The sequence below is a fragment of the Triturus cristatus genome, chromosome 6 (genome assembly GCF_964204655.1).
Source record: "Triturus cristatus chromosome 6, aTriCri1.1, whole genome shotgun sequence".
NCBI classification, from domain to species: Eukaryota; Metazoa; Chordata; class Amphibia; order Caudata; family Salamandridae; genus Triturus; species Triturus cristatus.
The window spans coordinates 589,797,266-589,811,991 of record NC_140589.1 but is presented as its reverse complement, the minus strand read 5'-3'; the positions used below and the strand labels follow the sequence as shown (position 1 = coordinate 589,811,991).

The following is a 14,726-nucleotide window of genomic DNA, read 5'->3' as shown; positions in this document are numbered from 1 at the left end:
AATTCTTCTATTATTTTGTTCTTGTAGGAGGGAGATATTCAGTTTCCAATACCCTTTCCCTCTTTTCTTATCTGCTTGTATCTGGAAAGTGGCTGTTATTAAGGTGTGGTCTGAGAAAGGCATAGGGGTGATGTGGTATTGTGTGGTGTTGATGTTTTTGTTGCAAAAGATGAAATCCGTGCCTAATTTTGTGGTTCTCTTGTCTGAGTGCCATGTGAAGCGTGTTCCTGGCTTGTGTTTGTCCCAGTAAGTGTCTTTTAGGTTTATGTCTTTTAGAAGAGTATTCATTGTTTTTGCTGATGTGTCTAAATTCTATTTTGTTGCCATTCCTATATTGTCCTTTTCAGATAAAATACAATTAAAATCTAAACGGAAGATAGGGTGTGAACCTGTGAGGAAAGGTTTGGTCAGGTTAAACAATTCTTTCTTTTTTGTCTGGTGATGCGTATACATTGCATATTTCGAAAGTTTCACCATTCAAGTTCGTGGTTACCAACATTGCCCGTTCCGCACACACAATTGTTTCCTTAGATATTTGTGTATTACTTTTTTGCATAGTATTGCTATGCCTGCATTCCTGTGACATCCCCCTGACCATGCAGATGGGTCTAGTGTTCACCAATTATTTAGCATTTTTTTAGATCTATCGAACATTCATGTAGACATATAATATAAGTCAACCTGCTTTTCACGGGGAAGCAGAAGCCTCAGCCATAAACTACACTGCATGGCTAGAGTCAATTTTTGCAATGGTAGTTCCGACCTTAGTCGTAAACAAAAATAGGAAAGTTCCATCGGCCCCTTGGTTCTCAGAGGCCTTACGTTTAGATAAGCAAGCTTGTAGACGGCAGGTAAGAAGATGGAGGAAAAGCTATGATATAGCACAGAAGAAACTATATAAAGCTGACTATAAGAAAAAGTTAATCGCGGAAAAAAGTCAGTACTATACGACGCAAATTGAAGCGGCTGGCACGTCCAGCAAGGAACCCTTTAAGACTATAAAGAACCTAATCTCAGCACCCAAGGACGACTCTGCCAACTCGAACCAAGATTTCTGCAACACTTTTGCTCAGTTTTTTAAGTCCAAGGTGGACCAAATATATGACCAGTACACCACGCACAGATCAGTCACTAAGAACGCTCTACATGCACCTTTAGGCAATGTGACTTTCTTAGATTTTTCCCTGGCCTGCTCCGACCAACTTTCTTCTCTTCTCTCTTCTACCAAATCAGGATCCCCGGAGGATCCTTGTCCCCCCAGGATTGTCAAAAGCATTAGTCACATTATCAGTCCATTGCTAACTAACGTGTTTAATCAGATGCTATCGCAAGGACACTTTCCTTTAATATGGAAGCAGGCTTGTGTTCTGCCTCTTTTAAAAAAAAAAAAAGCTAGTTTGGATATTACTGATCCTGCTAACTACCGTGCTATTGCTAGACTCCCTGTTCCCGCTAAAGAAACAGCTAAATACTGAACTCTCCACCTTTATCACTGAAAACGAAATCTTGGATCAGAGTCAGTTTGGTTTCAGAACGGGACACAACACAGAGACGGCGCTAATAAAAACCACTGAGGAGATCCGAAAAACACTAGACGGCGTGGGTGTCGGCAGCCCTTGTTCTCCTCGACCTGTCTGTGGCATTTAACTCTGTGGACCATTCGACCTTGGTCAAACGATTAAAAACCATCGGGATAGGAGGAAGGGCCCTTTCCCTCTTAGTCATTTCTTTCGGACCGAACAAACTGTGCAACTGGGCAATTTTAAATCAGCACCCTTCATCTTGCCGTGTGGGGTGCCGCAGGGGTCCTCATTGAGCCCCACGCTTTTAAATATTTACATTTCTGAATTAGCCTCTCTGATTAGAAGCTTTAATTTATGTCCAACCTCTTATGCCGGCGACACTCAGTTGGTCATCTCAGCAGTGGATAAGAACATCAACTATTCAACCAAACTCCATGATTGTATGGTCTCCCTGAGCGACTGGATGGGCAGGCACTGCCTCATGCTGAACTCAGGAAAAACTGAGGTGGTGCTATTTGGAAACCTCTCCCCTCAGTGGTCACCAGCTTGGTGGCCAGACACATTGGGCATGACTCCTACACCAGTGGACAAGGCCAAGAATTTGGGGGTCATTATAGATGATAAAATCAACATGAAGTCTCAAGTCTCTAAGGTGGTCTCTTCCGCATTTCTCACTATGAAAATGGTACGGAAAATTCTGCCTTTCATTCCAATAAACACTAGAAAAATTGTGATGACCTCCCTTGTGTAATCTAAATTGGACTATTGTAATGGATTGTATATCAATCTGCAATCCAAGTTACTTAGAAGGTTGCAGGCAGTACAGAAGGCTGCGGCTAGACTGGTCCTGGCTGCCCCTAAATATCAGTCTATTAGTGCAGGCATTCGGGAATTGCACTGGCTACCAGTCGGCCAGAGGATCAAATTTAAAGCTCTATGCACGGTCTTTAAGGCCCTGCATGGAGAAGGACCACGATTTTTGAAGGACCTTTTTTATTGGTACTCTCCTAACAGAGCACTTCGCTCAGCCAATGCCTTCTGATGCTCACCCCCAGAATTAAAAGGACTAATGGGGGGGGAAGGAGTTTCAGTTACAACACTATTGAGGAGTGGCATGCCCTTCCGCTCCCTCTTAGGAAGTCCTCCTCCCTGTTTGAGTTCAGGAAACTACTCAAAACATGGCTTTTTAGAAATTACACCGTTTTGGACATAGTTTTGGAGACCGTGAGTGCCTAGACACCTTCGGGTAGTAGTGCACGTAATAAATTGTTGTAACATAACATAACAATATCTGAATTTACATTTTCACAATACTCCATAACTCTCAGTTTCTTTGTACTTTGTCCAAGACCTCTAATGTTTAACGTAGCGAGTGTGATCGTCATTAGTATAATTTGTGTACCCATCATAAAAGGCGTTGTCTTATATGGGTGACCATGGTGATTCTAGATTTCCTGGCATCACGCCATTCATAATGGGGGTTATTGGACCATATTCTTCTGTTATCCCTAAAAATGGGGGAAAATGGCTGTGTTTGAATCCTGTGTTTTGGCTGGTAATTGGGATTCCTGGGTTTCTGGGATCTCACTGCTTTCCTGTACCTCTTCCTCATCAGCGAGTTTTGTAGCATGCTAAACTTTCCCTTTACCGCTTTCGCTTTCCGTTGGCGGAGTTATATTTTCTTGGGTGTGGTTTGTAGTTTATATTTTATAGTTGCTGTGGCTTTCCTCCTATTGCTCTTTGGACACTGCCACCCTTAGGCATCCATACCAATTTTGTGCGTCCAGCTCAGTTTTGGCCTCCTCTTTTTGTGCTATGTTGGACCCGGCCTCGTGGCATGGTCCTGGCCCCCCTTTCAGGCCGACCGGGGACCCCTTCACCCTTCGGGGTCCCCCCTGGATTGTACACATCTACCCACACCAGCCAACGTGACCCGGCCTCCCCCCGGCCGCGGCCCCAGTGAAACCCCGACATCGAGGCACCAAGATCCGGCCAGGGGGCACCACGTGACCAATCCCCCGATCCCGGAGGAGGGGAGTGTCGATGGGACCCCCTACCGTCCCCCAACGCCTGGGTGCGATCGCTCTCCAGCCTCCCTGAGCACTGGCGCCTCGCCCGCTGGGCGTCTGGCCTCTCCCAGCCCGGCCTCTCCGCCCCCTCCGGACGCAAGGGTCCGGATATCAAAGGGCTCCAGACCTATATCTGGGGCGAACCCGCACCAGGACAGTAGTTGTATCCTGGAGTCGAGAGCCCTGCTGATCGGATCGCGGCTGACCCTACGGAGAAAAGACTCTTATCTGGACCTGTACCTGACTGCGTCGCTGCTCCACCTTGCTGAGAACAAGACCCTCACGGAAACATCGGAGCCCTGATGACGCCGTCGCGGCCCAACCTCGCTGAACTACCATCGGAGCCCTGCTGACGCCGTCGCGGCCCAACCTCGCTGAACGACCATCGGAGCCCTGCTGACTTAGTCGCGGCTTGAGCTAGCTGAACTGACCCGCCGAGCCCTGCTGACTCCATCGCGGCTCCACCTCTTCGAGCTGCCCTGGTGTCCGGCCCCCGACGCTCCAACTCCCGGAGCCCCTCCCAGCTTGAGGCTTAATACCTGGGCGCAGGGTACCCCCGTACCAGGCTGAAACTGAGACTGTCCCGCTACCCCTTCCCCACAAAGACATTGAGACTCTTTTGCGGATCCCTCGATCCACCTGTACACATTGCCAAAGAAACCTACGATAATTACTGAAAGATATGAGAACTGATACTCGTGTCGAGTCCTGTGGGGTGGTGTTACTGGGCTAGTACGATTATAGGGGAAGGACCTCTCCTCGGAGGCTTCTCAGCGGTGCTCGGCTACTTCCTTGCAGTAAGGAGGCCCACTGGGTGGTCCCGCCGACTCCCCAGCGGTCCGCCTTCTAACATGCTATTTTTTCTATCACTGCCTCCATCTGTTGGACTGCTAGCACTATTTGGGAATCTGAAGGTGGGGTGTTTTCCTGTGTTTCTTTGGGAGTCATTAGTTTTGGTGGCTTATCCTTCAGAGCTATTTTCTTGTGGTTGTTCTGTGTTATTCCCTTCAGTGTTCTTGCCGGTCTTGTTCTGCGACTTCCAAGATTTCCTCACTAAGTTTCACAAGTGCTTCTCGGTGGTCAGACTCTGTCTGTTTTCTGGTCTTGTTTTTCTTCTTGTGTTTTTTCTATTTGGTTGCAAGCTTAGTTGTTTTTGCTTGTTGATGTTGTTTCTCCTTTGTCTTTGGCTACCTGGGTAAGGCGTTTTTCCTCATGTGGCATGAGTTAAACAGATGTTTTTCGCTCCCCCACATATTGCACCTCTTTGGTTTGAGGCATTCAAATGTTTTGTGTCCTGTTTCTGTGCAGTATTTGCACACTTCTTTGTTACAGTTTTCCTTGATATGCCCAAACGTTTGGCAAGATCTACAAAAGGTGGGTTGGTTTGGGTAGTTGAGGAAACCTTTGTTTGCTCCTATAGAGAAGGTTGCTGGTGGATGTCTAAGGTTTCCCAAGCCTGTTTCCTCCTGTTTTAGTGTACATAGGTATCTCCTTTTGCCATTGCATGCTCCCAGACAATTTTTTAGGTGCCACCCCCCTCTAATTCTTTTGCGGTATTTGCTAAGAAAAAGCTTTACATCCTGATCTGGGACATATGGATTGTGATTGGGATTTCCTTAGTTGCTGTGCATTAGTCATAATTATTCCCTTCATTGCTTCTTCCTTTTGTTTGAATAAGGTACCATACATGATATTGCTTACTGTTGCCTCATTTATAAAATTTAATTAATAGACCCCCCCCCCCCTTCCTGGGGTATTCCTGTATGCATCTTAATTGGTCAATCCCTTCTTTAAACAGTTTGTTAAGTATTTGCATTACAATATATTGCACTCCTTTGACATTTCTCTCTTCCTCATTTACTTCAAATTGAATCCTGTTGTGCCCTTGCTTCGGTACATTTTTTGTTATATTGTGTGCCTGGAGACACCCCAGCAGAATAAACGATCTTTCTGTAAATGCTCTGTCAGCAACACCAGATTGCTGTCGTTGTTATGAGGAAGTGACAGGAAAAGGACTGTGAACCACTCGTGAAATCGGCTTGTGCTGGTGTGTCAGAAAGTGAGTTTGTTATTGCGGCTGTGAATAAAGCCTTGTTATTGCCAGAGTTAGGAAAAGTCTATATAAAATAAACCCCAGATCGTGAATGTGCCCAAAGAGCGTGCACCGTACCTGCCTGGGAAACGGTGCGGCCCCTACTCCCAGTGTGCCCTATGCATATTCAAAAAGGAGTCCAAGGGGTGTGTGGGTAGAGGGAGGACGTCCACACTGTAAGGGAGGGGACAAAGACTCACCTGGTTGTTGACCGCTGTTGTTGTCAGCTGCTCGTCGGACCTGTGCCTGCAAGAATCTCGAGCGCGGGTATGAAAAGGGTTGGTTTTGTCTCTCACTTGGTGTTACTCAGTGTGCATTTTTGGCTTGTCTGAGCCCCTCTGTTTAAATGAAAGAGCCTTGTTGTTCTGTGGCTCCTTTGAAAATACTGCGATCTCCCAGCCGAAATCAGCCACCCTTTGTGTGCAGCCCCAAAACGAAAATCAAAGTGCGGTCGTGAGGTCTGTCTTAATGAACCTCACTGCGAAGTTCCTGGTTGTCTGGAACTTGTGTTGGTTTCAATCCCCAGAGGGGGCTGGATATCAAAGGTGGCGGACATCTCCTGGTGTTTGGCAGGGGCTGGGCCAAAACCGGAGGTGGAAAGCTCTTCCATCTCTGGTCTTGCATGCCCGCTGGGTCATCAGGAGCCATTACAGGTACTGGCCCAGTGGTGGCGTCGTCCCGTAGGTATTACCAGTGAGGCAGGCAAGTTGGCAGGTATGCGGGCAGGCACTGGTGCGTGTGGTACTCTCCGAGTTTAATAATCCAGCAATGGGAGAGCCCGGCCAGCCGGCGGGCTGTGTGTGGTGAAAGGAATGGCCTTCAATCCTCCTGTCACTACAGCTATGTGTAGTGATCTGCAGTCCAATGGTGCATGTGTCCCTTAGGTTTGGATTCCCAGGTGGCACAGCCTCACTCCGGTCAAGCCAGACACGAGTCCCAGCCCCCTAGATGGCCTCCTCCGAGTTAACCCTCGACTCCTCATCCCTTCACCCGTCGGCATGTAGCCTGGCCTCGGACAATCCATGGAACGTAGACCCAGCACCTTCAAGTGTTGGGGATAAGGAGTCAGACCTCTCAGCTAGACCCCAGACTAGGTTAACCTACATCTGATCTTAGCCAAAATGGCGAGAAGCTGTAACCAGAATGGTGCCAAAATGAACACCTCCCGAAGCCCATCTACCTGGCTGGCCAGGGCTTCCTTTGCACCTTCGCTTGCTGCCCTTCCGCCTCTTTTTCCACCTCTTTCTCACGCAAACACATTAGTACCACGTTACAGAGCTTTGCAGTGAAGCGCTACTTTCGTTTTCTCGTTTATCTTTCAATGGCATTGTTTTCCCCGGGTAGGGAAGTGCACCATTCCTGGAGGTACTACAATACCAGGTTGATGCGTGGAGTGGACAGAGCAAGCTCCTATTCCATCTCCCTGTTCCAAAAATAAATTTAATACATGGTCCCCAGATAGAGGAGTTTTCAGATATTATACTGATACGAGTTTTTCTTTAAAAATTATTTTATCTAAACCCCTGTTAGGGCTTAGTTTCTGCTTCAGATATGGAAATCGTCACCTTCCACAAAGCCCAATTTTAATCATAAGTCATTGGTAACAAACTTGACAACAAGTGCACAAGCTATCTCATTGACTTTTTACCTGTGAAGTGAAAAGGTCACATTAGTCAAATACATACAGTAAATAACTACATTTACTCTACCTGTCTTAATTCGCCTAGAAAAGTCATCTTTTTCTGACATTTTTCTCTTTCAAAGTGCAGTCTCTGGTCGGAGTTAAAAACAGATTTTTTTTGGTGAAAAAATATACTTTATTTAGAAAATCTTTGGTTTTTCAGATACAGATTAACCATTCCCATCCAGGGTGGCATACATTGTAACTTGACTAGGTGATGCACGCAGGCAAAGACCTAGCAGTTTTACTTCTAGATGTTTTTTCATGATGGTAATACACCTTTATGCTAAAGTGTATCCCCAGATTTAAATTACCCATTCTGCCCAATTCATTGGTTTCCATATTTTTTCTACTTCTTGTCTGCCAAGTTTTTTAATGTCTACATAATAGAAAACCATTACATTGTCTAAAAAAAATACATATACAATATTATATATCAAAATATTTGTGTTGGAAGACCCCAAGCTTGCGAGTGATTCATAAGCTTTCTTTTACACAGGATATTATTTTCCACAGTATTTTTTCTTTCTCTTTTGTTCATGTTGTGGGGAATCCATAAAGCATCAGTTCATAGTTTATGTTGTCTTGTTCAGTGATCCCTTTAATTAGTGGTCCTATAGTCTTCCAAGTCGTTTGTGCAAAGTTGCAGTTCCAAAGGACACGTAGCACATATTCCTCTGCCAAACAATTGTCTCTCGGGCAGGTAGGTTCCTTGGATATGCCTCTTTTGTGTTGAAAACGTTTCGGGGCAGAACTTTTTGGATAGCTAGCCATGATATGTCCTTCTGGCTATTAGTTATGTCCGTGCTGTTCACTGTTTTCCAAACATTCTTAGAAAGATTTTCTTTGAGGCTGTTGGCTGGTGTCAAAGATTCTATGGGGCAGATTAACAAGCCCCTTGCGACACATTTACGCCGCCGTTGCGTCCCTTCTGTGACGCAGGGGCGGTGTAAACCATGCGCCATGTTGCGCCTTATTTACAACGTGACGCATCTAGGGAGATGCGTCACGTTGTAAAGTCCTGCGCCACATTAAACCTGCGTCAGGTTTAATGTATGCAGGGTGGGCGTTCCCTCGGGAAAAGGCTCGGAAAAGTGACGCAGTGAAATCTACAAGATTTCACTGAGTCACTTTTCCGATGCTGCTGTGTCAAAACCCTACGCCTGCTTGAAGAAGGCGTAAGGTGTGACGCAGCATGTTAGATATGGGCAGCCCCTGAGCATTGCTGGAGTTGCGTCACTCTTGCAACACGACTCCAGCAATGCGCCACCCTTACGTCATCAGATGCTTCACGCATCTGTTTATCCTTGCGTCACGATGCGCTGCATTGTAAATGCGGCGCATCTGTTGTGGCGCAAGGGTAAACTTGCGTGACACATCTTGCCTGGCGCGTCCCTGCTGATATGCAGGGATGCGCCAGTCCTTCTAAATCTGCCCCTCTGTTTTGTATTGTAGCTTTCAAAACCATCCTGTGTAAGGTCCTCTACTTCTAGTTGTACATGTTTCATGCTTTTTAGAAAGTTTGTAATAATACTGTACATCTTTGAGGGCACGAGGGCTGTGGGAAGTCTGTTCTCCTACTGCACTAGTTTAGTTGATCTAAAAATGTTGAATGCACACAAAATTGGCTGCAATATTTCTTTTTTCAATGATTGCGTCCAGACATAGGCATGTGTAAGTAATTAAGAAGTACACATATAGGTTTGGGACTCATTTACCCCATTTTCTACTATTTTGCACACTATTTCCCTTTTTATTTTTTTCCATTTTGGGGCCCCCAAAAAATCAAACTGTGTTTTTTGCTGTTTTTTTAGAGTCTGTTTGGTGGTGAGGGAAGATCATTGCAAAGTATAACATTAGTGGAAGAAGAAGTGCTTTTATTACTTGCACCAGACTCGTGATCTAGTCTTCCATAAACCAATTTTTGTGTTTATTTTTGCTTGTACTGCTACCCAGTTGTCTTGACCTGAGGTGTCTTCTGAACAAAGACCCCTTGGTTGGTTCTTTTGTAGATCTGATCTGTATTTTTGCCATTCTATCCCAATTACCCACTGTGAGACAGGTACATTTTTCAATATTTAACTCTAACCCTGATGCCTGTGCAAAAAGGTTACATGTCATATTGTTCTCCTGACTGTAGGTGGATCTGGGTACAATATAGTGATATCGTCCATATAGGCCACACATTTGGCTTTATTTCCTCCTGCCCCAGGGACAAAGATTCCCTTAACAATCTTATCTTTTCTTAATGTTGCCAAGAGAGGTTCTAATGCACAGACAAAGTGCTGGGGATAATGGACAGCCCTGTCTCACTTCCTACTGAATGTGTACTTGCTTGGAAAGGTGGTTGTTTATTTGAAACAAGCTAGTGGTGTTAGTATATAGCAGACTTATTATTTTTATGAATCCTACTGGGAAATCCTTATGTTTGAGGACCCTAAACATGTATTGGTGGGATATGCTATCAAAGGCTTTTTGAAGATCCAGAGAGAGAACACCTAGTTGGGTATCATTCTCTATGGCCATCCATATGGCATCGCTTACTGTGATCAGACTGTCCCAGACTTTTCTTGCAGGGACAGCACAAATTTGGTCTGGGTGTATGTATATTTTTAGTACCTTTTTAATCCTGTTTGTGAGTAACATACTAAGTATTTTACTGTCTACATTAACTATAGTGTTTGGTCTCCGATTTGCAAGTCATTGCTTGTTTCCTTTTTTGTGGATTAGAGTCACCACTCTTTTTAGGAATGATGGGGGAAGGTTGTTTTCATGTACTGCTTCATTTATCATCTCAACAAAGTCTCTGGCTATGTTATCCCAGAAAGTTTTGCAAAACTCCCAGGATAATCCGTCTTGTCCTGGAGCTGAGTTTTTTGGTACTTGGGTGGGATGTCTAAGAATTCCTGTCCCTCTAAGGGTCTGTCTGGGAAGCTTTTGGCTTCCTCAGACAGCTTCTCATCAAGGTTTTGCAAAAAAATCATCTCCTATACTTTCATCTACTTCTTTTTGTTTATATAGGTTTGAGAAAAAATCTATTGTAATGTCTAGCACGTTGTCCACCTCCTTGTTTGAGATACCATTTTGGTCCTGTAGTGCTGTAAAGTTTTTGTGTCTGTTTTGCCTTTTTGAAGAAAAAGGCATTGCATTATTCCCCATCTTGATAGTCATTTACTCTTGAATTAAATAAAGTCTGACCTTTGTTGGGAGGCTTTTTCCTTTCCTATGTTTGAAAATAAATGTTTGTTTTGTTTTTTAACAAATTCCCACTATAGGGATAGGTTTTGGAAGTCTCTTTTTCTATTTTTCCATTTCCTATATTTTATGTGAAAGTCTTTTTGTGACTCTTCCTCTGTTAGGATTGATTTATTTAATTTCCAATACCCTTTGATTTTTTGATTTACTTGGGGAAGTTTGCATTTGGTAATTGTCTTATGATCAGTGAGGCAGCTATCTTGCAGTTCTGATGAGATACATTTTATCTGTTGATTGGCAAAAATAAAATCTGTTCTGGGTGTTGTGTTTCCATCTCCTGATATCCATGTGAACCCAGTTGTAGTTGGGTTTCAGATTGTATAGGAATAATGTAACAAAGTTACTAATCATATTTTTTTAAACGTTTGGAGGTTATGTCTAATTTAGATTGCGTGGAGGATCCATATTTGTCTCTTGGAGACAGGATGCAATTAAAATCTCCGGTAATGAGGCAGCGTTGATTTCCTGTCAGGAAAAAGTTTAGATTTACTAGTAAATCTTTTCTTTAATTTTTTCCCTGTGTGAACATATATATTTATGAATTTTTAACTCTTTTTCTTTGTATTTTACCATGATCATTTGTGCTCTTCCTGGGGAGGTTGTGATTTCTTGTAGTAAGAGGGTTTGATTATTTGTAAATAAAATTCCTATGCCTGCATTTTTGTTTCCTCCTCCTGACCAAAAGGATGGTCCCAAGGGCCATTCTTTTTTAATATGGCTACAGTCGTCCGCATATGGTATCCTACATTTTTGTAGGCATATAATGTCTACTTTTAGAGTTTCACACTATTGAAAGATTTCTGCTCTTTGTTGGGTTTCTTAACCCTCTTACATTTATATAAGCTATTGATATAGCCATTATCATAAAAATCAATATCATCCTGAGTTTGTTTTAAAAGTTTTCGTTCAGGATGTTCTCCTGTGGGAGAATTGACACACTTTCTAATGTTGCAATAATTTCATCTTCACTATTGAAGAAAATTGAACTGTCTAGTGGAAGAATTCCTTTTTGTAGGACTTCCCTCTCTACAGTGGGCCCCTTTTGTGCTTCTGTGTCATCAAACAGACCTTCCATAAGTAGGTCCTCTGAGGGCGGCAAATCCGCCAGGTTACTAAACCTCGAGCCTGGACTTTGACTTGCCTTTGTGCTTTCAATCTGTTGTTTTATAGCTTCTTCTGAGTAATGGAGCCTTCTTTTTTCCTTTCATTTTGTTTTCCTCTGTGTCTGGCTGAGAAACGTGTTCCTCCTTCTTTTTCTATTCTGGAATTATTCTGTGTCTCCTCTGATTCTGAGTCTGATAAATGTGGCTCAGGGTCCACTGTCTGTGTAATGTGTGTACTCCCCGAGACTGATGGAAGCCCAAATAACCATTCTTCACTATAACACGTTAGTGAATCTGCTTTCTTTTCTTTTGTAGCCTCACTGTCCATTAGGTCTATTGTGATGATTTCTACTGTTTGTTGTTCTATTATGTTTGTTTGGCACTCTTCTGGTGTTTCCTGTACTATTTGTGTGGGACTTTGTATGTGGGCCTTATTATTTTCTGCCTGTTGAATTGGGTCTGTGTCTAAGGGTATTTCTTTGGTTTCTATGATATCCGTTGTTGGTATGCTTTAGGTTTACTTTTCTCCTATGCCTTTTTCTGCCTCTTTGGTTTTTCTGTCTCAGCATTTTTTGTCTATTTTCTTCAACCGCAGGGTCTGGAATGTAGAATTCCTCTCTGGTTAAGCAGCTTTTATATAAAGGATTATTACCTCCACATAAATTACATTTTTTAGTGGCTTTACAATCACGGGCGATATGTCCCTTTTTTTCCACAGTTCCTGCAAATGTCTCCGGGGCACCACTCTATGGTGTGCCCAAACTGCAAACAAGTTTTAGAGAAATTTGGTTGACCAGGATAATAAAAGAAACCTCTGTTTGGTCCGATTGAGAAATTTAGAGGGGGGTGTTTGGTCCCCCGTATCCGTTCCTCATCTGCTTCCAAAATCACCATGTACCTCCTGTTTCCATTCTAAATTCCCCATTTAGCTCATTGCCCCCCATCTCCACTCACACTCTGGCAGAATCTATGTAGGAAGCTGGCTATCTGTTTTGGTGATGCAAAGGGGTTGTTTATGATGCACTGTCACCGGAATTTCTCTAGTTACTGCTTAAGGAGTGATATTCTATCCCTCTAATTCTGGATTATTTCGCTTCTGGCTTAGACTAAACAAAATATTTTGATACATCGAATCATTGCAAAATAAAATGTCAAATAGCCCTCTAATTCTGAAATCCAGTAGGCATTGAACTGCTGTAGGTTCTATATTAAAAACCTTTTTTAGTACTGAATCCATCAAATTTGTAAGATTTTTTTTTTGTGCTTTGCTTCCTCCTGTATCTCGAATCTTACTGAATACTCAATACCTGGGGGATCATATTTTCCCATTGTGGTGTTTCTTGGTGGTCCTCCCCCTGCTCGGTTTCCTCCTGCTTCCGATGTGTAGCATTTGGCACCCTCCATGATTTGTTATGTCGTGCACCAGCCGATACGCCTGGGGGCTGAGGTTAGGCATTCGTTTATTTCAAAGATACCTCATCTGTGGCTTCCTCGATAAGTTTCTTTGTCCGTAGTGTGCCCCCTGGCTGTGCACCATCCGGTGTGCCCGGGTGCTCACATTGTTGCTTTTCTCCTTCTTCTGACCATGTCGAGGTGTTCTGCGACTCAGTGAAAGTTTATTACCGTTTTAGGTGTGCGCCCCCTGCCCGAACACCATCCAGTGCATTTTCCTTCTATTGGTGTTTGGAAAGATGCTCTCTCTTTGGTAGCGTGCCCTCTGGCCAAGCACCAACAGGTGCACCAGAGGGCTCACGGTGTTTGCCTCTGTTGCGTGGCCCCTGGCCGAGCACTGTCTAGTGCGCCCAGGGGTTCACGTTCTTTGCAATTGTTTTCTTTGTTTTCGTGATTTTAGGCTCGTAATTAGCCTAATAACATCCAATAGATTTTCAGGCTTATTGAAGCCTTGTCTTACTTTGAGAACCCGTTCGCGGATTCCTTGTGTCAGTCACCCTGGACCTAGCACTTTCTTCAGCGCACCCGGGGACTCTCAATGCAGGAAAAAAAATGTAAATTGTGTGAGATTTCTTCCATGTGGGAGTGTCCCAGGGCCGAGCACCTATCTCAGTGCGCCCAGGAACTCTCAAAGCGTGGTCAAAAATGCAACTTGTGTGAAATTCCTTCTGTGTGGGAGTGTCTCCGGGCCGAGCACTTTCCTCAGCGCGACCAGGGACTCCCAATACGCATCAAAATGCAAATCGTGCTTTCTGCCCACCATCCACAAAGTGTGCCTGGTAGCTCACCTGTAGCCTAGCCGGGGGCCAGGTGGGGGGGAGCAAGCTGGCTTCTCTGAGTGTCTACGGGCCGTGCACTATCCCAGTGTGCCCGATGCTCTCCAAAACTTAATCCTACCACACAGCTATGTGCAGGTTAAAATCCGACGTGGAGAGGCTTCCCCCTGTCCCCCGAGCTTCTGGGAATCAGCTGGGTCCCAGACAAGCCAAGAATCTGCAGCCCGTCCCTCCACTCGGGGTGCAGTGAGTTTCACTCCTGGAGCAGGTGTTCCCTCCTTTGTGCTCACCCTGGATCCACGCAGCCTTGCCAAGGACAAGCCGTGGAGCGAAGGCCCAGTTTCACTAAGGCAGTACTCGGGATTTCCCTCCTGGGCCTTAACCTCCTCCTTAATGATCATGCTGCCTGGCTCCAGTCACACCAGAGAAACGCAGGCCCAGCAAACAATAGGTTCAGAGGTCACAGGCACCCAGAAAGGTGACAGAATTAACACCTCCCAAAGCCATCTACCTGGTTGACCTGGATTGGGGTCTTCCTTCCCACCGCCGCTTGCGGCCCTTCCGACTCTTTTTCCGACTCCTAGCAAGAGCTCAGCATGTGCCGATGGAAAGGAGGCCCTGGCCTCAGGCCTTCTACCACCTCCCATAGTTCTCCTCAGCTGTCTCTTCATTAGGGATCACTTAGCGTACCCACGTTGTCCTCTTTCTAGCATTTGCATTCCCCGCCCCTTCCTGTCCACTGCCTCCAGCTGGCTGACTGGAAAGCCTGGCAGCC

General features: G+C 44.8%; 1 pseudogene; it reads right to left on the bottom strand.

The window, feature by feature from the left end:
* Positions 1 to 7,027: 7,027 nt before the first annotated feature.
* On the bottom strand, positions 7,028 to 7,194 carry LOC146817528 (U2 spliceosomal RNA; annotated as a pseudogene).
* Between the last annotated feature and the right edge of the window lie 7,532 nt (positions 7,195 to 14,726).